General features: G+C 31.7%; 1 protein-coding gene across 7 annotated transcripts in view; it reads right to left on the bottom strand.

Annotated features, from left to right (window-relative positions):
* Positions 1-23,328, bottom strand: part of LOC143073064 (vitamin D3 receptor-like) — a 158,316-nt gene extending 134,988 nt beyond the window's left edge. For 2 of the 7 annotated variants that reach the window (XM_076248312.1, XM_076248314.1), the window contains exons 1-3: positions 23,242-23,315; positions 8,937-9,066; positions 5,696-5,776 (exon numbers count right to left, since the gene is read on the bottom strand). The gene's annotated coding sequence lies outside the window, so the exon portion shown is untranslated. Of the gene's footprint in view, positions 1-5,369; positions 5,585-5,691; positions 5,777-8,936; positions 9,067-23,241 lie in introns of those variants that run through there. The other 5 variants (XM_076248310.1, XM_076248311.1, XM_076248315.1 and 2 more) reach the window with 4 other exon arrangements.
* Between the last annotated feature and the right edge of the window lie 345 nt (positions 23,329-23,673).

Raw genomic sequence — 23,673 nt, 5'->3', positions numbered from 1 at the left:
AAGATTCTATTTCTTAGATATAAAAAAAAGTACATTTTATTTTTTTCAAAATCGCAAATTCATGAAATTTAAATTTTCAGTAAGCATGTAACCATGAAGTTGATGATTATTCATGAATCAAAGATAGAATCACTTTTTTGTCCACTAAAAATCATTCCATCCTTTTTTTAACGTACTATATGCTTAAAGGTTAAAAAGCTTGTATATATTGTATGGATGTTGAAATTTATTTCTGTAAATAAAAGTCATTACTATTACTTAACAATCTTAACAGGGAATGAAAAATGTGTATTTAATAGTGTTTATAGTCAAGTGTTTCTTTATAGTGATGATTAAAGCATAAAATATGAGCATGTCTACCATCATTAGTGTTAGCTGTTAAAGAGAAGAATTTTTCACTTTTACTTTGTTAAAAGGGTTTTTCATACATTTCCTCAATCTTTTGAGGCTAATTCTATCAAGTTCTAAAAATTATGCTGAAACAACAGCCTGAATTTAACTGAAGAAACTGTCTATTAATAAATTGTTTTACTTAAAACTGTGATCGCTTACATTAAAAAAAAATCCTCTAGACCTTTCACACTAGCATCTTAAAGTTATTGCACAAGAGACCAAATGACACAGAAATTAACAACTTTAAGTCACCGTAGTCAGCCTTCATCAACAAATAGAACCCAATCCACATATATCACAGCTACTTTTGAATAGGTACTATTTCTGTACCAAAAATATGTGGTACTGGAAATCTACTTTTAATATTCAGTACTATTTTGTTACTTAAGAATTATTGTAATATTTAGGTACCTGTATTTTACAATACTTGATTTATACTTGAAATTTAAGTACTATAGATTTTTGGTTGCACGGTTACATTTTCAGCATTTTGAAAGTTTGTCTATTTCAATTCTCTTAAAGTTATGATGTTCAAACATGGAATACTGTGATCATTTTTGGTATTTTTTTTTTGTAACAATATTTTAAGTACAAATTAAGTACTGGAAAATACAGGAACTGTACTAAATATTAAAAGTAAATTTCCAGTACTACAGATTTTCAGTACAGAAATAGTACAAAAATAGTACCTTATGCAAAAGTAGCTGTGTAGTCAACTATAAAAGGCTCGAAATGACAAATGTAAACCAATTCAATGGAGATCATTAACGGTCTGATTGATGTACAATTATGAATGGACAAAAAATATGATATACAGTGCAAATGACAACCACATTATATAAATTACAGGCTACTGACTTGGGTCAGACTCGGCACATACAGAATGTTGTGGGGTTTAAATAGTGTGAAGTCGTGTCAACCCTCCCCCCTGGGACAGTGGTGTGTAACAGTACAACATAAGAACAAACTATAGAAATTAGTTGAAAAGGACATAACTCTTCAGATAGATACAACATTTCTCTCAGTTAGGAGACTTTCATTACAAAGTATAACTTTAGAGGTGGAGTAATTGGTTCCAATAAGATTGGGATAGCAATGGTTCTGTAAAAAATATAAAGTTTTTCAGCAGTAAAAAAAGTTGAGAAATGAAAAAAATTCAGCCAATAAATGGAGGGTGTGCCTCCCTTTGCCCTCTATGCCAGTTGATATGCGTGCAAAGCTATGAAACACCAGCTGTTGATGCTTGAGGATAAATTTTTTTTTCTAAAAGGACAATTATATGTTTTTAAAAAAAGATACTAAATTCTAGTGCAAAAAAATATTGAAGATGTATAAGTATTTCCTTAATCTTCAGTTTACTAATACAATTAAGATAAGCTCTTGCATTCACTTTAACTTCCTGTTGTTTAAGTTCATTCTTGAGTCAATAGGAAATAAAATCTTATCAATTTTTAAATTACAGAAATAACTCAAATATAAAAACAAGCTGTATCTAAATACAGAATATAAAACAAGTTTATTTTGTCTATGTACCGAAAATGATTCAATAACAATGAATAAGCAAAAAAAAAATTATGTCATATTCATATTAGTTAATTACATAATTAGCTGACTCCTCTATGGTGCAAACTGATGCCCAACAGAGCCTTAACCAATTATGTGGAAACTGTACTGCAGGGGTGTGGAAATGCTATGCCCGACTCGCCCGACTCGTACATTTGAACAACCGGACAAGTAATTATTTTTGTCTTGGTTGCCCGTGGACAAGTAAAAAAATATACAAGACAAAGTTCAAATCCAACAAAAACATAAAATTAATTTCAAAACATATAAAGATGTTTAATTTATGTAAAAGAAACCAATATTCAGCAAGTAAAAACATCAATTGTCCATGACGATAGATATTACATGATACCGGAAATAGATCGATTACCAAAATAAATAAAAATAAGTATGCGAACCCGAGTCGCGTAACATTGCATTGGCTTTGTCCATTGACCCGGGATCGTCGATTAGGTTTTATCCATCATTTAACAGAAGTGTCATTTCTTTAAATTTTGTATCGAGATTCAGATTGATAAATCCTTAATAAAAATGTGGACAAGCAAGACAAAAAGAGTCATGAGTCGAGTAGAAAACCTTAAATGCAAATGGAGGACACAGAGTATTAAAAAAAAAAACGGAAGCGAGAATTTCAGACATCGTGGATATCAAATTGCCCCTGGCTATCTATGGAAATTCGGAAAATAAATAATTTAAGTTTTTGTCTTATTTATAGATGAAGTCTTATTTATAGATGAAAGGTCATTGACAACATTATTTGTTGTCAAAGTGGAAAATAAAAGGGATGCATTAATTGCCCATCAAGACAATAATAAATAATCAAGAAAAAAAACCAAGTGTGTCAGTTCAGAGAAACACCACAAAATCAATAGTTTATCTATTATTTATTTTACATTTCTTCAATCACTGTCCTCAGATTTAGTATATGTACCTACTGGCTACAATTTTTATTCAAAAACTGCTGCAAAATTCACGGTCCTTTACATGTCATTTCATTGGTTGGTTTGCTGTTAGGTTTCTGTCCCATTGATGTCAACCCATTTCCTACTTTCCTAATTTTTTACACATATAAACAAATATATTTCATTTGTTTGTGATGCACAACAGTGCTAAGTAAGAGTCATATATTAGGTAACAAGAAATACTTCAATATTTATTGGGATCATCAGGGCAAGTAATTTTTTTTCCGGACAAGTAAAATTTTAGGTTTTACTTGCCCGGGGACAAGTGCTCACAACAAATATTTCCACACCCCTGCGTAGCATTGATCATATCTCCTTTTAATTTTACACAAATTCTTGGAATAGAGGAAAATACTTAACACATACAAATACTGTGAATTAGTGCAGACCAAATCTTTTTTTGTTTTTAATGAAATGGTCTAAATATAAATAAGATATGGTAGGATTAGCTTTTAGTCCTTTTAGTCAAATACACATGTACACCAGAGATCAAGGGAAGAGAATGTAATTAACTTAATAGCTATAGGGCACTGTAAATCTTTTAACAATGAGCAAAACATAAACTGTAAATAGTAACCTAGAAATAACGAAGTGTGAAACATTTCATAAGAGAACTGCTTAATAAATGCTGAAAACCATGAAGGAATAACCAATATGGCAGACAACCACTGAATTATATACTCCTAAATAGGCATAGGTACTTAACACAATGTTAAACATAGTTGTGAGTGTTCAACCCTTCCCTAGCCTGGTACAGTATTGAAAAAAACACAACAACTAGGATTTTTCTACTTTAAGCAAGGTTTTACAAATCTTCATTGTACAATAAGTAACAGAAGCCTCCGAGTCTGTGACCTACATTTTAGATAATTTTCACAACAGTAACAAAGGTTAATCAGTACATTACAAAGATTTTTACTAAAAATATTGTATTTCTACTGATTCAGCATTTTTAGGAACAATTCATAAAACAAGTTTCTTCAAAATGTACTATCAGCTCAATAGTACAATACAAGAAAAATAAGGTATAAAACTGTCACTTATAAAGGTTTGCATTATACAACATTTTATGTAAAGTTTAGCCACTATTTCAGAAATCCTTTTGTATTTTTATATCAAAGAATTCATCATACACTTAATGATCTACATTTCACACTTGACTGAAATTTAAATCTATTTCTGAGAAAAAATTTCACATTATTATTTATTATACTTCATGTAAAAATACCCTGTAATGCAAGGGAGATAATTTACTCTATCTCATGGCAAATACTCTATTACCCTTCTTGGAGCAATGGGGGATCCAGAAATTTTCAAAAATGGGAGCCCACTGACTGCCTAAGATGGGGCCTGCTCTGGTCATGCTTCAGTGATTTGCTATATAATCAACCAATTTTTTCCCACAAAAGGGAAGGAAGGGCCCAGTGTCCCCCTCTAAATCCCCCTCTGCGGAGTGTGAGTTTATTGAATATGGATGGTTGTTAACTACAAAATGTCATATTTATTTATTTTAATTTGAAATTTAATAGATAGTAATAACAGAACATTTAGTACAATAAATTAATGAACATATATAGCTGAGAGGGTGATAGAGCAGATTGTTACCCGCTCGAAAAGACATTGTCAACCTTGGCTTCGCCTCAGTTGACAATTTATTTTGGGTATTACAATCTGCTCTATCACCCTCACAGCTATATGTTATTTATACAAAATCCTCTAGTGAATTCAACACCATTTGAGTCACTTATGTATGTACCAGTATAGCTGTGGAACCTTCTTTATATTTTTTTATATTGAGGACCATAGGTTAGTCTGCAAATTGTCAAAATATAGCAAAAGGACTTTAAAGCGCTACAGTTCTGTAGCTGGTACAATTAAGACCTAAACATGATGATGCAATAAATGGAAATCTACCCCCTTGCAGTTTTAAAGAAATTTTATTTGGAAACCATATACCAAGTTGCATCTGCTCTAGGCTGTTTGAATAGGTTTCTACAATACACCATTTGAATAGCGCGCCATTTGCACGGATCCAATGTGGACATAAAAAAGAAATCGCTATATTCAAAACCAATAAATACAATTTCTCAAAAATCCAAATATCGAATAAATATAGCCTCCCCTGTAATTTCTTTAACAATGACTAATACTAAACTTACCATACAAATAAACACCATTTCACATGTACTGATGAAAAAAAAATCATCTTTTGTGATTCATCTTAATCCAAAAATATGTGAATGAAATTTTGATGCACTGATGAACAGCTTCATTTAAAACTACACAACCTTATATGTAAGAATATTCTATTTTTAACTAACAGTTAAATTTATGAGAAATTAACCCATGCATTATGCATATTATAAAAAGAAATATCAAAAATTGATATTGATTTAAAAAATAGCTTTTGTGACAATAATTCAGACAAGAATCATTGTATATTTACTCTACCTTATGATATATAACTCCCACTTATTGTAAAATCCGGGGGTAAATCAAACTTTCTAAGTACATATGTAAAAGTTCATTGTGTACTATAACTAAAATAACAAATGTGTGTACTTCTATTACAACTACTGTCAATAATGTTGTTCACTGTATGTACACATAAAAATATTAAATCCTAAATAAATTGTATTATTAAATGCACCAAAGTCAACTAGTTGTTAACAATAGTTTGGACAATACTTCACAAAGAAGAGAAATATATTACCACTCCTAACTAAACGTCAAAGTTCTTAAAGTACATTTCAGAGTAGAAATAAATACATACTTACTTAAATATGTTGTCGTCTATTTTAATAATATATAACCATCCTTGTCATACAGCCATGCTTCGTTGACAGTGGGCTTAATACCTGTAAAAATCAGTCATATCGTTCGTATCAAAGGAAAAACATTATATAAATGGGAAAAAAATAACACAACCTAATTATATAATACATGTAAACATCATTACATGAAGCAAAGAAAGGGAGCTAACTACCTTCTATTTCTGATTATTGATTCTGTGTCTGTAGCAGGTGGCTAAGTACTGAGAATAATGTTATTGCGACATTAGCATAAATGATTGTGTTGATGGTTCTTGTTTTTGAAATTTTTTCGAGCAAAAGAACATTGCTTTATAAAAATGTAATAATGCTTAAAATAACATTTTGTAAAAGCTGCTTAAAGCACGTAACAGATTTGTTTAACATCAAAATATAATTTTGTTAATTTGAAATGATGCATAAAGACACAGATCTGAAAAAATGGCTGGTTAAATCAACAATCACTTGTTGTACAAGATGTGGTCCATGGGTCTAAGTCCTGAACAGTTATCAAACCATGAACATTTAATGTTTTTATATACACAAGCTTTAAAAAATCATCAACAGAAATATATAGGCAAATTCAAAACCAATCGCTAATACATTACAATGTAGGTTACATTAGAAGTAATAGCTGAGCCATTCAATTCACATTAACTTTGTACAGAAATAGAGTTTGACTCTACTTTATAGCTGACCTGACCCAAAAGGTCAAGTAAAGGTCATGTAAGCATATCTCAACACTTATGGCAGGTGAGGATCCAGGATTTTGAAAAAGAGTAGGGCGAGGGGGAGCATTCTGGCAGGTAAACATCTCCATAAGAGCCCCCTTCTCCTTAATCCACCTCTGCTTGGTGCCTGTCCTCTATTTACTATAACCTAATAAATGGGGAATGTGTCCCAGAAGATGCCCCCGCTTGAATATAAAGTTATAAAGGGACATAACTCAGGAACTGTAAAAGGGATGCTACCCAAATTTGTACTTGATCTGAGTTTTGTGGTAATAATAAGCATTGTGAGTACGTGTCATAACATTTAGTTGAGGCAAACTAAAGTTACAGAAAAGAAACAAAAAATTCAGAACTTTTTCCATTTGGAAAGGGGCATAATTTTAATACAGCAAAAGTAATGCCACCAAAATTCAAATAGAATCTAAGTTTTGTGGTATTAAGCATTGTGTATAAGTTTCATAACATTTGGTAGAGGCAAATTAACGTTAGAGATAGGAAACGAAAAAATTTGGCAATTTTTTCATTTGTAAAGGGCATAACTCTAGAAGGGTACAAAAGACCCCACTAAAATTCACACTTGGTATGTGTTTTGTGGTAATAATCATTGGGTATAAGTTTCATAACATTTGATTAAGGCAAACTAAAGTTAAAGTATGTGAACCAATTTTCGGGGTGTACAGACGGATGGACGTACAAACATGCAAAACAGACAGACAAGGGTAAAACTTAATACCCCCTCCCCTATGGCAGGAGCATAATAAAAATGTTTCCTCTGAAACAAACAAACCAATGGGAAACAAACTTAGCCACAATTATCTTTGGGATATCTTGTTTATATAATGTTGTCCAATGATTCCACTTTCCAAACAACATGGCCAAAATGAGCATAGGTAAATTAACTTATTTTCGATAATATTATTTCTCTTTTAGCCCATTCTAGTCCACTTCACAGCTTGTTTAGTTTTGCAAATTTCAAATATATATTATGTGGTTGTATGTTTAACCCCGGCCACATTCTGTATGTATGTGCCTGTCCCAAGGCAGGAGCCTGTTATTCAGTGGTTGTCGTTTGTTTATGTGTTACATATTTGATTTCGTTCATTTTGTGTACATAAATTAGACTATTAGTTTTCTCGTTTGAATTGTTTTACATTGCCATTTCGGGGCCTTTAATAGCTGACTATGCTGTATAGGCCTTGCTCATTGTTGAAGGCCATTCAGTGACCTATAGTTGTTAATTTCTGTGTCATTCTACTCTCTTGTGGAGAGTTGTCTCATTGGCAATCATACTACATCTTCTTTTTATATTAGATATTAAAGACCAAGTAAATTAGTTGGGTTACAGTATCTTGAAAACCATATTAGAGAAATTCAGACAAGGGCAGAAATGGTCAGAATGTTTCTACCTCGTGTCAATTTGCTTCATTCTAAAGAAATATTCTTTAAGAAGGATGAATTTGTATACTATGCAAAACCATTTATAGAGAGAAACAGATAAAAATATACTAGATCAACAAAACAAGAGATATTAGTCATGAATTATATCCTAGTCTTTAGTGTTGGAGAGTTGCCATTGTTAAAAATGCACATTGACCCAGTTGAGCAACAAGCGGCTCTTTTACCCTTACAAAGGCAAATGCTAGAAAAAAAAGTAAGATATAAATGGTAATCAAAGGAATCTCCACTAAAAAAAAGAAGAATGGGTCAAAAGAGATAAATGCCCTCGCTCAAGCTTTGCAATCATCTATACATGTAAGACTCAGACACGTCCGGTCTCTAATCGACGTCCGTTCCTCAAATCAATGACCAATGCTGACGTCACAATAAAATAAGATTCCAAATCGACGGCCAATTCTATCACCCTCTAATTGATATCCAATTTTTGAATCCTCTAATCGATGTCCAATTTTTAGCTTCTTTAATCAACGTCCCTTTTAATGGACCTATGGAAAGATCAAAATGCTGAGACATTTTTGGCCAACATGCCGTATTTTACAGAAATATATCTAAAACAAATGAACAAAACTGCCGAAATAACAGAACTAAAACTTGGAATGTCCGAGAGAGTAGTAAAAACAGTTCTTGGTCAATATTTTTACAACCAAAACATAGTATATATATGTCAAATAAAATATATTAAAGATTCTATTTTTTAAATGTATTACCGATGTTTACAGGTCGGAATATTAATTTTTATGTAATCTAAGAGCTTATTAAAAAAACAATGAGATGTGGCGTGATTGCTAATCGGACAGCTATACACCAAATGCAGTCTTCACGCCGAGTGGCAGCCCAGGCAGCCCAGGCTAGTAAAATTGCACTCAGGCCTGTAAAAATCATATCTACAGGCCAACAGAATATAACTAAAAACTAAAAATTTTCAAAAATTGAGATCTGGGCCTGTAGATTTAACAGTTCATCGTGAAGACTGCAAATGTTCAAATGAAGTGGATGTAAGCAATTATATAGCCCTTTACCTTTATAGCTTGCTGTTTGGTGTAAGCTAATGCTTCGTGTTAAAGGCCTGTATAAACTGTGACTTGGATGGAGAGTTGTCTCATTGGTACTCATACAACATCTTCTTATATCTATAGGCAACCGTACCTCCTTCAACAATGATAAAGTCGGCAATTAAAGGCCAGGACATGAAACATATAAGATAATTATTATAGAACTAAAACATTAACTTATAACAAAAAAAAGTCTGAAAAACAAATGTGCAAGACATAAACCAACGACAACCACTGGACTACAGACACATACAATATTTGACTGGGTTTAACAGTACAATATCTGAAAGCGTTTAGAAAAAAAGTCTGTATAACTATAATTTTCAACAATTTATCCATAGCCTGTAATTATGGCAAAAATAAGCAGAGCAGAACAAAGCTTAAACTTGATCTGTAACTCATCTTGGTTAACTCGCATGCCAAAAATCATCCCAATATCTGAAAGAGTTTAGAAAAAAGGTCTGTATAACTGTCATTTAATTTTGGCAAATATTAGCAGAGCGGAACAAAACTTAAACTTGATCTGTAACTCATATGGTTAACTCACATGCAAAAATTATCCCAATATCTGAAAGAGTTTTGATAAAAGGTCTGTATAACTGTGATTTTCAACAATTTATCAAAGCCAGTAATTTCCGCAAAAATTAGAGGAGTGGAACAAAACTTAAACTTGATCTGTAACTCATCATGGTTAACTCACATACACAAAATCAGCCCAATATCTGAAGGCGTTGAGAAAAAACTCTGTATAATGGTTTGTTGCGGAATGACAGAATGACTGAATTTCGGAATTACAGAATTTTGGAATTACGGACAAGGGTAAAACTATATGGCACCGACAACTTTGTTGTGGGGCCATAAAAATAATAATTCTTGTGCAAGGGGACATTAGCTTTTATATTGGAGGTTACAATATTGCTAATGAAACAATGTCTGAACCAAACCAAGGATGTGTATAGTACTATACAAATCCTTGACCAAATTTAAGGCTAATGAATAATTATATTTAACCCAATACCAGTGGCTATGTGACTTATTCCTATGTATTGTACTGATAATTATTTCTGCAGATAACAGTTTACATCTCTATTGTGTAAGTTCCTTGATAATTAGTTTTAAAATGTTGATGCTTATAAATTAATGATCATTAATGGCATCAACTACTATGAAAAGTCAGTTGTTGATTTCAGTCAGTCATAATGGCATATTAAGGCCTTTAGTTTTCTCGTTTGAATTGTTTTACATTGTCATTTCAGGGCCTTTTATAGCTGAGTATGCGGTATGGGCTATACTCATTGTTGAAGGCCATACAGTGACCTATAGTTGTTAATTTCTGTGTCATTTTGGTCTCTTGTGGAGAGTTGTCACATCTTTTTTCTATTTGTAGATCTTGTATTGTTTATCATTATTGCTCTTTACAATATTAGTCAATTTCACCTTTCAAGATATATTGTAACAGCAAAAAAGTGTAAATTTGTTAAAAATTATCAGATTAGGTAGTGTTATGTAGTTAGGTTAAATTTGGTTCAAGTTAAGGGTTATTCCAGGTTATTATAAGATGTCTAAATTAAAAACAAAAGATTATTTTAATACACAACCAAATTTTAGTTTAGAACATGCCATTTAAAAAACATAGTTAAAGGACATATATATGTAACAGCTAGACAGATTGTGCATTATTGTCATATTTTGTCAAGATTATAATGAATTTTAATATGAAGTGCTTCTTTGGCTTTGTGAACAAACCCATGTTCTAAATCCAATAAAATTTGTTTGCACAAGCGTATATTTATTATTGACTACAGCAGAATAATGAATTTTTTCAAATTGGTATGCATTTAATATATTTTATTAACTTAAAACACTTCCAAACTCTTAAATGATGCACATGTTGTTACCAATTCATTTATTATGACTGTAATGTGTTGCAATTCGAAATTGACATATTTGACATAGATTCCACAACCTTTCATGCTAGCTGTTCAAAACTCCTCCCTCTGAAAAATCACATTGCCAGTCGTTTGCTTTTTTCCAAACAAAAAAGGGATGTTCATGGAAGAGTCTACACAATCGCTCTATACTTATACACATCGGACATAGAAATAACCTTGATTGTCTTAATCAGAATCGAAATAATTGATGCAAGCAATACTTTATTGTAGTTTTTACATGGGTAGGCATTATATTCGTGTTATTTTAGCCCTCACGATTAATGAAACCAATATTGAGTAAATAAAATATTATAGAATTTTTAGATAATATAAAAGAAAATACCTCTTATAAAAAATATGTGCTTTCAGAAAATAGAAGAATTTTTTTGGTAAAAATAACTCATTTTCTTGCTACTAAACAAAATATGTATATTTTCTCTACATTCCTTTATAAAATGATATTATCTGAGTTTGTCTCTTCTTATATTGCTAAGTTAAGAAATCAAACAAAATTTTTTTACATTTGAAAAATCAGTAGTATGGGATAATATTTATAAAATAAAACATATAATTATCTTTATCAATTGAAAAATTTTACAAAAGAAATTTTGCCTCAAAATTGAGTATTTCATTATATAACAATAGAGACTGATGGGGGTCAGGTTAGTTGATTAGCAGGAATATAAAAGACAAACTTTATACTAAATGCCTAGGATTGATTAGACTATGTTTAGTTCAAATTGGTCCTGTGGCTTTAGACTAGAAGATTTATTCAAGTTTCATAGAATCAAAGTTTATTTTGATGGAGAAAATGGAAAAGTTAACCAAGACTTTACAAAGTAAACCTTAATATATTTATTTGTTTTCCACAAAACTACATGTAATCACTTTAATCTTGAATGATTTCATTTACTTTCAAAATTGTGAAGATTTTTTACGTAGTTTTTACCACATGTTATAAATATGAAAACATAGAGCCTACTTAGAGTACATATGTAATTGAGTGGAAGACATGTTTGTTAAACAGCTGGAAAACATGTCTTTTCTGTCAACCTAGTTTTTGTAATGAAATGTCACTATTTCTGTCACACAATTGTCTTTCAATCTTCATTTATTGTTTTTATATACATAATAAAGTACATAATTAATCAATTGTTCTAATTTGAAACATTTTCTCATATGCAAAAGAAGGTACATGTATGACCCACTGATGGCATATATGAGGTGCTCAATATGCACAAGATTACATTAGGAACCACTGAATAGCTGGTCAGTTTACAGTTTGCAACAAGAACTGATTAGAAGCCACTTGTTACATCAGAATGGATGGTTAGGTCCAGATTGACACAAAAATTAGAAAGGGGCCACTAATTTCCACATAATGGACAATTAAATACCAGTTTTTTACAAAAAATTGTTAGGCCACTGATTGCCACTGAAACAATGACTAGTGCATGTACTAAGGAACCAGATTACAATAAAATTGGTAAGAGCCACTAATTACCACTGAATGGATGGTAAAGTACCATATTGCCCTCACAATTGGTAACAGCCACTAATTACCACTGAATGGATGTTAAAGTACCATATTGACCCAACATTTGGCAAGAGCCACTAATTACCACTGAATGGATGTTAAAGTACCATACTGCACCCACAATTGGTAAGAGCCACTAATTACCACTGAATGGTCTATGAATGTTAAAGTACCATATTTCACCCACAATTGGTAAGGAGCCACTTATTACCACTGAATGGATGGTTTATGTTAGGTGTTAGATTGCCACAAGAACTGCTTTAAGAGTCCTTGAATATAAACGAATGGGTGTTGTAGTACTTGATTGCCACAATAACTGTTTAGGATCCACTGATTACCAATTCAATGAATGGATGGTTTATTAAAATTAGTACAAAACTGCCACAAGAACTGGTTACTAGAACCTGAATACCACTGAATAGATGGTTTATGTTAGGTACTGGATTGGCAACAGAACTGTTTATGGAGCCACTAAATAAAAATGAATGGCTAGGTATCAGAAGAAATGATTATAAGCCAAATTCACAAGGATTACCACTGAATTGATGGTTAGGTGACATAATTTTTTCGTTCATTGATGTACATTGTGAAGTTAAATCAGTCCTTTCAAGCTTTCCCTTAGATTTGTCTTATATATTTTCATACAGTCAGAGGTCTTTTAGAGATTTCAACTCCTACATGGTATATTAGAAAAGTTTCATTTTAAATAAAGGAATCCAGCGGCCATGAGTTAGTGGCTTTACCCAATTATGGTTTGATTAACCGTAATATTAATATTCATTTGAGGAGTAATGTTTCATGCCAGACAGTATTATAAATTACAACACAATTTATAATCACCACAGAGAAAATCAATAGCTATTATCAAACACATAAAAGTGTGAATTTTTACATGAATCACTTAATAATGAAGTAAAAACATCAAATCAACATTTTTTTTTTGGCATTTTCAAACAAATGCATATTTACTTAGAAATTCCACATTAGTACATTTAATACAACTCCTACAATTAAATTTCTAGTTAACTAACAAAAAATATCAATTGAACTTTGTATGGATACAAATTAACATATTTTTACCAATATCTTCAAAGAGAAGTATTTTTATAGAAACATAATGTTTTCAACAATTGAATATTTCAGACATCAATAGAAAAGACTTTATATTTTTAATGTGAAGTTACATCTTGTCAAATGTAACATAATGGTTTACAAAATCTGTAATTTTCAAGTGTAAATAAGTCATGAGTTCAATAAATAACATTCAATCTCAATATTATTAAGCCATTATGAAGTAATATTGCGATTCTGAAAACAATTTTAATATTGTCTCTACTTTTATATAACTTTTCCTACAACTACTAAGAAAGAGGGAAAACAACCTGTGTGGAAGGTTGAGCTCTTACAAAGAAAATTTAACCCCCACATTATTTTTTTGGGTCCCATGCCAGAAACCTGTAATCAAGTGGATATCATTCAGTGGTTGTTTTTTGTATTTGTTTTTCATTCATTGTTGTTGTATTAATCATGCCTGCTGCTGCTTAAGTTTTTAATTTTGAATGTTTTCACATTTTGTCATACCAGGGACTCTTATAGCTTAGTATATTGTAATATCGCACAACATCTCCTTATTCTTTAGATAAAATTTAAAGAGACTTTTTTACTCAGTCAGAGGGGCCTGAGTGGCCGAGTGGTCTTAGTACAGTAATTACTAGCCAGTCAACACTGAGGTTGTGAGTTCAAACCCTGCTCATGTGGGTGCACTCAACTCCAATCTTAATTGACTAGGATTTTCAGGTCATTGTTTTCTCCGGGAACTTAAGCTTCCTTTACCAATAAAAACTGGCCACCACGAAACCGGGTGCTTAAAAGTGGGGTTAAAAAATCAAAATAAACACAGTCAAGAGATTTATGCAAAATCTGATTATTATATGTATTTATACTTTTTACAATGAGCCCATAATAGGTTAAAGCCCTTTTACAATTTAAAATCATATTTCATATTATTGACGATGTATTAATAATGAACCTTAATAGTATTACAGACAAATGTTTGCACCTGTCCTAAGTCAGGAATCTGATGTACAGTAGTTGTTGTTTGTTTATGTAATTTATACATGTTTCTCATTTCTCATTTTTTATATATATTAGACCGTTGGTTTTCCCGTATGAACGGTTTTACACTAGTAATTTTGGGGTCCTTTATAGCTTGTTGTTCAGTGTGAGCCAAGGCTCTGTGTTGAAGGCCATACATTGACCTATAATGGTTTACTTTTATAAATTGTTAGTTGGATGTAATGTTGTCTCATTGGCACTCATACCACATCTTCCTATATCTATTATGTATAAATTTTGATATAATTTCCAAAAGAGGAACATGACCAGCCAAATTTTCAGCAGCACTTAGTACAAACCAGGTGCTCTGCAGGGCGCAGCTTTATACATCCGCAGAGGTCAAACCCTGAACAGTTGGGGCAAGTATGGACACAGCATTCAAGCTTGATACAGCTCTGAATTTGGATTGTGATCAAATTTTTGACATAACTCATTCGATTATCTGACACAAAACAAATGTTAAGGTCTTACAAATCTATTGTACAACTTTGTGCAATTAAAGATTTCTCCTTGAAACTTTTCAAAAATTTGGAATTTGAGAAATTTGAAAAAAAAATGAAAACTACTACCACCCCCCTTTTTTTGCCAATTAGTCCAAAACCTGACATTTCTTTATACATAATATATATTTGACAAGATGTAACTTCACATTAAAAAGTAGTGTAAAGGAGGTAAATGCTAAACATACCCAACATTCTAGTTAAATGTTTTTTGAATTACCTCCCTTACACTGCTTTTAAATTGTCTTAATTGTCCATTGACCAGAAGAACCTAGTTTTCCCCTTTTTTTGCCCTTAATTTCAAAACATTTAAAGCCATAACCCAATCCCCCAAAGTCTATACTAACCATCCCTTCATGGTACGGAAACTTGTGGTATAATTTCAGAGAAATTCATACACTTAAACATGTTAAACATGAGTTTTTGTTTGAAAACTACAAAAATGCTTATTTTGGGCCCCTTTGGCCCCCAATTCCTAACCTATTGGGACCATAACTTCCAAAATCAATCCCAACCATCCTTTAGTGGTATTGAACCATCTGGTAAAAAAATTACAGAAATCCATTTGCTAAAACAAAAGTTATTGTCTGGAAACTAAATGTGTCTTTGGGCAACGACGACGTAATTGCAGAGAATCATTGTATTTTCATCAACTATGTTCTACAAGTAAGTTGCAGGATTTTCTTGCTGTGTTGAAGACCTATTTAGTGGCCTAGGACTGTTTTCTGCTCTTTGGTTAGGTTGTTGTCTCTTTGACAAATTCCCTATTTCCATTCACAATTTTATTGAAAAAATGATCCTAATTTAGTATTATATACATGTTATCAAAAGACTACAAATAAGTGCTAAGTTTGTTGCCATAAAACTTTGATACACAAATATATGTATCAAAGATTGTCGCAAAAGGTATTTAAATTGTAAATAATTTTCAAATGTTAAAAGACTATTTTTTTAGCTCCAGCTTTGAAACTATTTTTATGGTGAACCCTTTAGCCCTTTTTTATTATGAAATAAATTTATAATTAAAATTAACTTTTTGTGGATTTTGGTATACATGTATATTGCTTCTAATAGTAATTGCAATAATAAGTTAAAGAACTGCTTATTTTCATGGTGTGCCTCTGAACCATTATCATAGCTTTTATCAACTACCTTTCACTCAATCACTATTGATGATGTTCTATTACTCTGTCTTTCTAATCATAATTATCAATAAGTCTGCTCTATTATATATATATATATATATATATATATATTCCCTCTAGCTTACCAATAATTATCAAATTACATTCATTACATGTCATTGCTGTAAAATCGGTCACCTGTATTCCAAATCAGAATCCATTTGTCAGATCTGAGGTTGTTCAGCTGGTTATAGTTACTGAGTCCACATGTCCCTACTGTCAGGTCAGAAAAATCAATTGATACTTTTGTCAACTGTCATTTATATAGAATCACTTTTCACTGTAACCTTATAATTATTAATTAACATTCACTTTTTTCCAATTGATACTTTTGTCATGTAGAATAATAATCTAATGTGTGGTCAATTATCACATTAACCTTAATATTAACCATTTTTTTTACCAGAAAGTAAAATGTTTACATAATCAGGTTAAACCTTCCTTATATAAGAAGGTTATTACACAGTGGTGGATCCAGAACTTTTCCTAAGGAGGGGGCCCGCTCCAGTCATGCTTCAATGATTCCCTATATAATCAACCAAATTTTTCCCACGAAAGGGGGGCCTGGGCCCGCCAGGCCCCCCACCCCCCACCCCCTGGATCGGCCTATGTGACACTTTTCCATTTACATCAGCTTTTGCTTTTTGTGTTATTCTTTAGGGAAAAAACAGATATATTTCTAATTTTTAAGCCTTATTTGGTCTTTTTCAGTACTAAATCATGTGATATTATTATAATATATACTGTTGTATGTGATTGATAATTCTTTAATTTACCCTTTTTCTCAATCATCCAGGGGTAGCATTTTATTACCAAAGAAATTAATTGTCTACAGAAGAATCAGTTGAATTTAGTTATCAAAGGTACTTATAATTTGATAGGCCAGACACGAGTTTCATCTACATACATGTAGGACTACTTTTGAATTTAACCAGTCGATTTTAACTTATATCAGTCCACTTGTCCCATTGAATACAGGGGCAGATCCAGCCATTTTCAAAAGGGGGAGGGGGAGTTCGAACCAAATGTCCCCATTCAAATGCTTTGATCGTCATAAAAAAATGGGGGTTCCAACCCCCCGCAATGGGTTACTTTACCTTGGATCGACCACTGAAATAAACACAATATGAATAAAGCTTATGATTACCTCACAGTATATATGCAATTGAATAAATTTATTGGCTAATAAAAGATCATGTATTGTGAATTAATTTGGATATCTTCAGCCAAATCGGCTGGGTTAGTGAATAACCTCAACCAATTGCACTGTCTAGTGAATAACACTATTATTCATCACTAGGGAGGCCAAACTGAATGCCAATATTTGTTTTCAGTACAATAAAACATTTACTATTAACCTTATAAGTCAAAGAAATTTCCTTCCTCAGAGGTCAGTAATATAATACATGTATTTATTCAATGTGATATTTATTCAATGTGATATTTATTTGAGACTAACAAAAAGTAAAGTTGGCAGGTGAGCTAAAAAAGAAGTCTGTGCAGAAATCTTCTCCAACTACTTTAGTCCTAAGACAAATATTCAGACATTTTCCTTGTGAGTCTAAACAAATTTTTGCAAAAAATTACTGGTCTGAATAAAATTTTACTAGTCTTGGGGATCAGACTATTGGCTAACACGTAGGCTGTACTAAGGTATATATTTTAGTTTATAGAGTATTTTAAGCAAATTATGTCATTGGGTTTTTAACTATTACACAATCAAAAGGTTTGTTATAGTATTTATATAATCATTTATTGACAATCCTAACTCTTCAGTTCAAAAGGGTTTGGTTCAAAACTTATTCAATTATTAACTTCAGATGTCATTTATGATGGAACATATAGATGAATGTCACAGTGATCCAAGGCCATTATTGACACAAATTTACGCCATTATTGACACAAATTTACACCTTTTGCCTTACCCAAAAGTAAAATGTTAACAAGTTTAACCTTTCTAAAGACCTGGCATTCAACGAAAGGTCTAAATAATCTAACAACGACAAAGCAAAACTAGAGCCTGTGTTGCTCACCTTGGTCCATGTGCATATATATCAAACAAAGGATACTCTCCAACATTGTAGACAACAATAGTCATCATGACAAAAATCTCTATTTTGTTGATCTTGTATTACTGTTCTTTCAGTCTTTTTTGTTCTCTCTATCTACTTTAGTTTTTGCTCAAAACACAAAACAGGGTGAGAAAAATCCTCATTTAAGGAAAATCTCTCCTATGAACAGTGACAGTCAGCAAAATTTGACTTTTAAATAGATCTTGCCTTGAGAGAGGGGGTTATGAGCTTTTGTGTCAGTCAGACATATTTTTTTCAGTTTATTAGTTTATTGATACTTAAATTCAAAATTAAACACTATAAGGTAAGGGGATAAACAGGATTCAATATTTAATACAACTGCTTAACCACCATTTTTTCATCAAATTTGGGATTAGAATTTTTATTTTTAGGAAAACACCATAAAACCCCTCCACCCACCTCTTGAAATTTAATGATTGTTTCCTCAAGAATGCATTGAATATTGGTATACTGTACATGTATACATCTTATAGTATCCTAAAATGTGGGAGATTTGTTTGCTTATTGTTGTTTTAGTGTTATAAATCATTTCATCATTTTCAAAGCTATTCAATAAAATAAACATTTACAAGTTTGAAAAGAAGGAAGAAGGCTCATTAGGTTGCTGAAAAAGCTTTATTATAACATATATAAGTTTTAAAAAAATAAAGAAGAAAATATGTTTAAAATTACTTTCAAATAAGTATATTATGTATATATATATATATCATAGGTTATTTTGATTGGTTAAATAAAATTGAATTTATGTAAGAAACATTCTTTAATGTCACTACATTGCATTGAATTTGGCATTCATTTATATCTTTATTCATAAATATAGTTTAAAGATATATATTTGGTAAAATGTTAAATAAAAGGGCAGGGTAGGTTCTCAAAATTGCTTGCATTTTCTTAAATGTTAATAATAATAATAATCTTTATTGTCATATAAACAAATCAACATGTTTGTGACAAACTAAAACAAAACAAAAAACCAAAAAACTAACATACACTCATACATATAATAGATATGTATATAAATAAATCAATTGTTGCAAATATAAAATATAGTGACAAGTCAAAATACAAATTACAACATATCAATATACCACAAAACTTTTAACCATGGTAAATCAAGAGTCCCCTGTCCTCAGTTTCATTGACTGTTTTAAAAAGGAACCTAAACTTTGTACCTGTTGAAAATTTGATGGATTGAGTATATATTGTAGCTTTTTTTTATTAGTGCAACTCGTAAAGTCAGAATTTTGAGAAGCAATTTCAAAGAAGTAATTATTTCTTAAGCTTTTCTTTATTTCGCAATGAAAGAAGAAGTGATATTCATCATCTATATCTTTTAATAGGGCAAAATTTACATAATCTAAGATTTCGTGGTACTTTTTTATATCTACCTAATTCAAGTTCCAGACTATGATCACATATTCTAAATTTAGTTATAAGTTTACGAAATTCAAAGTTTGAATGTGACAAGTAAAATTCTGTCTCAGTATCTGTTTTGAGATCTTTGTAATGAAACAAGAACAATAACTAGATAAGACGCTTTGTTCAATTTTCTGGTTTAAAAACCATGAAAACACCAAATTACATGTACATGTACCAATACATGTATGAATATATAATGATGCAATTGACACACTGTTTAAATTTATATTGACTTTTGATTTCCTGTACATTTGTACCCATAGTGAGATTGAACAGGATGTATACAAAATATAATAAATTTTCAGAATCATAAGTATAAAGATTTAATAACTTTTTAAAATTTTTATGACACATAAATGACATAATCAATACTGTTGATACAATTGACCGATTATGAGAACAGAATTCTCTTTTCGTTAGGTTCTGAAATAAGGATGCCAACATCATTTAACAAACAAAAGGATAAATGTATTATTGTAACTTTGCTAAGTTATAACTTAATAAGCAGCTGCGCCATGAGCACATGATATGCCCATTGCGTTTTTGAAGAATAAAGCAATTAAAGTTCAATCACTTTTCAATAAAACAAATCAGAAATTCATGAAAATTTGAGTCAATAGATATAAATAATTAACCAAAGTTTAATAAGAACTGCTAAAAGCATTTTGAGTTATTGTCCGAAAACTGGAATATCCCCGCTTTTTTAATGAATAAAATCCCAGAACTTGGAAACGTAAAATCTATAATTTATAAAAAACAAGAAGGTGTCCAAAGTACACGGATGCCCCACTTCCACTATCATTTTCCATGTTCAATGGACCGTGAAATCTGGTAAAAATCTAATTTGGCATTAAAATTACGGTAGAAGAATTATACTAAAGGAAACATGTGTACTAAGTTTCAAGTTGATTAGACTTCAGCTTCATCAAAAACTACCTTGACCAAAAACTTTAACCTGGAGCAGGACGAAAGGACGGACGAACGGAGCCACAGACCAGAAAAGATAATGCCCCTCTACTATCGTAGGTGGGGCATAAAAACAAAGGGAGCTTGCGTCAATAGATATAAACTATTCATCAAAGTGTCATGAGAACTGCTGAAGTATTTTTGAGTTATTGTCAGAAAACTGGGAAATTCCCCTTTTTTTATGAATAAAACCCCAGGACTCAACGTAAACTTGAAAATTTATACAAAAAAAGGAGCTCATGTCATTGATATAAACAATCCACCAAAGTTTTATACAAATTGGTTAAAGCGTAAATTAAATGCCCGACATGTTGACAACGGACAGACGGACAGACAAAGGTATACAAACAAACCTTAAGCCAACTTATTTTCTTGAGCTTATGAATTTTAAAGCTGCATGAATGTGAGAGTACATGTATATAAAAATAACACAAATCTAGATCTGTAATTTTTTTTGTGTGATCTATAAAAATTAAAATGCTCTTTTTCTAGCATTTTCCCAAAATCTTTGAGATCTGTGTTTGTTAAGTACTTTGAATAATAAACAAATGGCTGATTATCATAACTAGGGTGCTCGCAGTTTGGATGATAGAATTCAACCATAAACCGCACATTCAATTGTTCATAACCATTTCACACAAAAAAAAATATTCATAGAACCACAGGGCATGTACCATAGGCATAGATGTGTAACCGGAGAGCATGTATCATAATCTACTCTACAAATTTATATCGTCACCACTGGGATTCGAACCCCGGTCGCCTGCGTGACAGTCAGTATGCTAACCCACTGAGCCAAATTATCGATTCCCTAGCTCAGATGATTAAGACTGGCTTTATATGTTCTACAATGTACCTGTACTAAGGAGGGGAAGCAACCCTGCTACACTATTCCCCCACCACAATAGTCATCATAAATTTATATGGGGACAAAGTCCCCAATAACAGTAGAAAAAAGTAGTAAAAAAAAAAAAAAAAATCGGGAAAATTTTCCTGAAATTTTCATTGTACTAATGAACTCAAAATCGTTCAATTTTTTGGATGTCATGTTTTGAATTCCCGCATCTGTGCAGAAATCTACAATGTACTTCCTTTTTCCGGTCTCGTTTGTATGAAACTTTAAGTAAAATATATATTTATCCGTCTAGTATAAAATAGGAAGGAACGCAATACCGATTTCATTTTTAATAATTCCTTGATATGAAAAAACGTTACCTGAAGATAACATTTCTTTGTTTACATTGCATTATGACGTCATAACTTAAATAACGTCACAACTAAAATCCCTAACAACAGAACCAAAATCGGAAACGTTACGGTATTTCCGTTTCTTTTTTTTAACAAATATTTAAGTTACAAAAAAATAATTCATACAGACTTCGTCCCTATTTACAGGTAATGCCTGCCTCATATTATATGACTCTAAACAACACAAACCCTGGCTATACTCCAGATAACTATCATAGATTTTTTAGTTGGGCGCCTAATGTAACCAGAGAGCATGTATCTACTCTACATATTTATATCGTCACCACCGCGATTCGAACCCCCATCACCTGCATGACAGTCAGTGCCTTAACCCACTGATCCAAAGAATCGATTCCCTAGCTCAGTCGATTAAGACTGGCTTTATATGTTCTACCTGTACTAAGGAGGGGAAGCAACCCTGCTACAGATGTTTTGGGCAGATATATCATTATAAGGACAATGTATAACACATACACATGTACTAGCTGACTTCTATGATACTTTTCCCGAATTTTTCATTGTACTAATGAACTCAAAATCATTCAATTTTTTTTGTCGCGTTTTAGAATTTCCGGGTCTGGGCAGAAATTTACTTCCGTTTCCGGTCTTGTTTGCATGAGACTTTGAATAAAATGTATATTTATCAGTCTAAGAAAGGGACTTAATACTAATTCATTTTTTAAAAATTGTTTGTTATAAAAAAAAAAACGTTACCTGATGACAGCGCTTCTTTGTTTACATTGAATATGACGTCATAACTTAAATAACATCACAACTAAAATCCTTAACAGAACCAAAATCGGAAACGTTACGTTATATCCGTTTCTCTTTTTAACATGTTTGATTTAAAAAAAAATCTTACAGACTTCGTCCCAATTCACAGGTAATGCCTGCCTCATATTACACAAACTCTTATAATACCTCCCCTTCCATGTAACGCCATGTAAACCAGAGCAGCTCATTCCTAAAACCGAAATAGGAATTATCTCCTGTTGTATATTGACTTATTGTGAATACGGATCTGTAACAAAATTCATCATGAACCTTTTTTCTTATAATTTGTCACTGAACCATTTAAATGTCAAGGCTAGGTGGAAGTTGTCTGCAATACATTTACACAATATGTAAGATGCTTACGGATATTCAGATACTTGTTGCTGTACGTTGTACTAAGTGACCTTTCGTCATTGATTGAGTTTTCCGTGGATATTTCAATGTAAGTTTTATGAAAATTACCCTTTGTTTTAACGTTGTGTGTCTTTTAACCTTCTATACTTACATTTAAGGCTTTTGGAACGTTTTTCCTGGTAAAAAGGGCAAAATATCGATGTCGATCAGAAACTAAATAGATTTAATTTCCCACAAATCTTGTAACCGGATATTTACTTTCAAAGTTAAGAATTTGTCATCTTCCATGTGGATCTGAATTCTTTCCGGAAATAATAGTTAACTGTACAAGTACAACTTTGTACCAGGGACACACAGGCACTTGTCTCAGAAAAAAAAATCCTGTATACCTTAATATAACGCCAAATTTTTAGCCGTTGGAAAAATTATTACGATTGACATACTTGGGTAGGATTTCTACGGGTGATTCCAACAACAAATGTAGGCGAGTTTTCACTATTGTAAAGATAAATCAATTTAGATTTACGATATTACAAGTTTAAGAATTTCGTCACCGCCTGACATTTTTCGAAAATGCAAGTTA

The sequence above is a fragment of the Mytilus galloprovincialis genome, chromosome 4 (assembly GCF_965363235.1).
Source record: "Mytilus galloprovincialis chromosome 4, xbMytGall1.hap1.1, whole genome shotgun sequence".
NCBI classification, from domain to species: domain Eukaryota; kingdom Metazoa; phylum Mollusca; class Bivalvia; order Mytilida; family Mytilidae; genus Mytilus; species Mytilus galloprovincialis.
The sequence above is the reverse complement of the archived record's forward strand: the minus strand, read 5'-3'. Positions and strand labels throughout refer to the sequence as shown.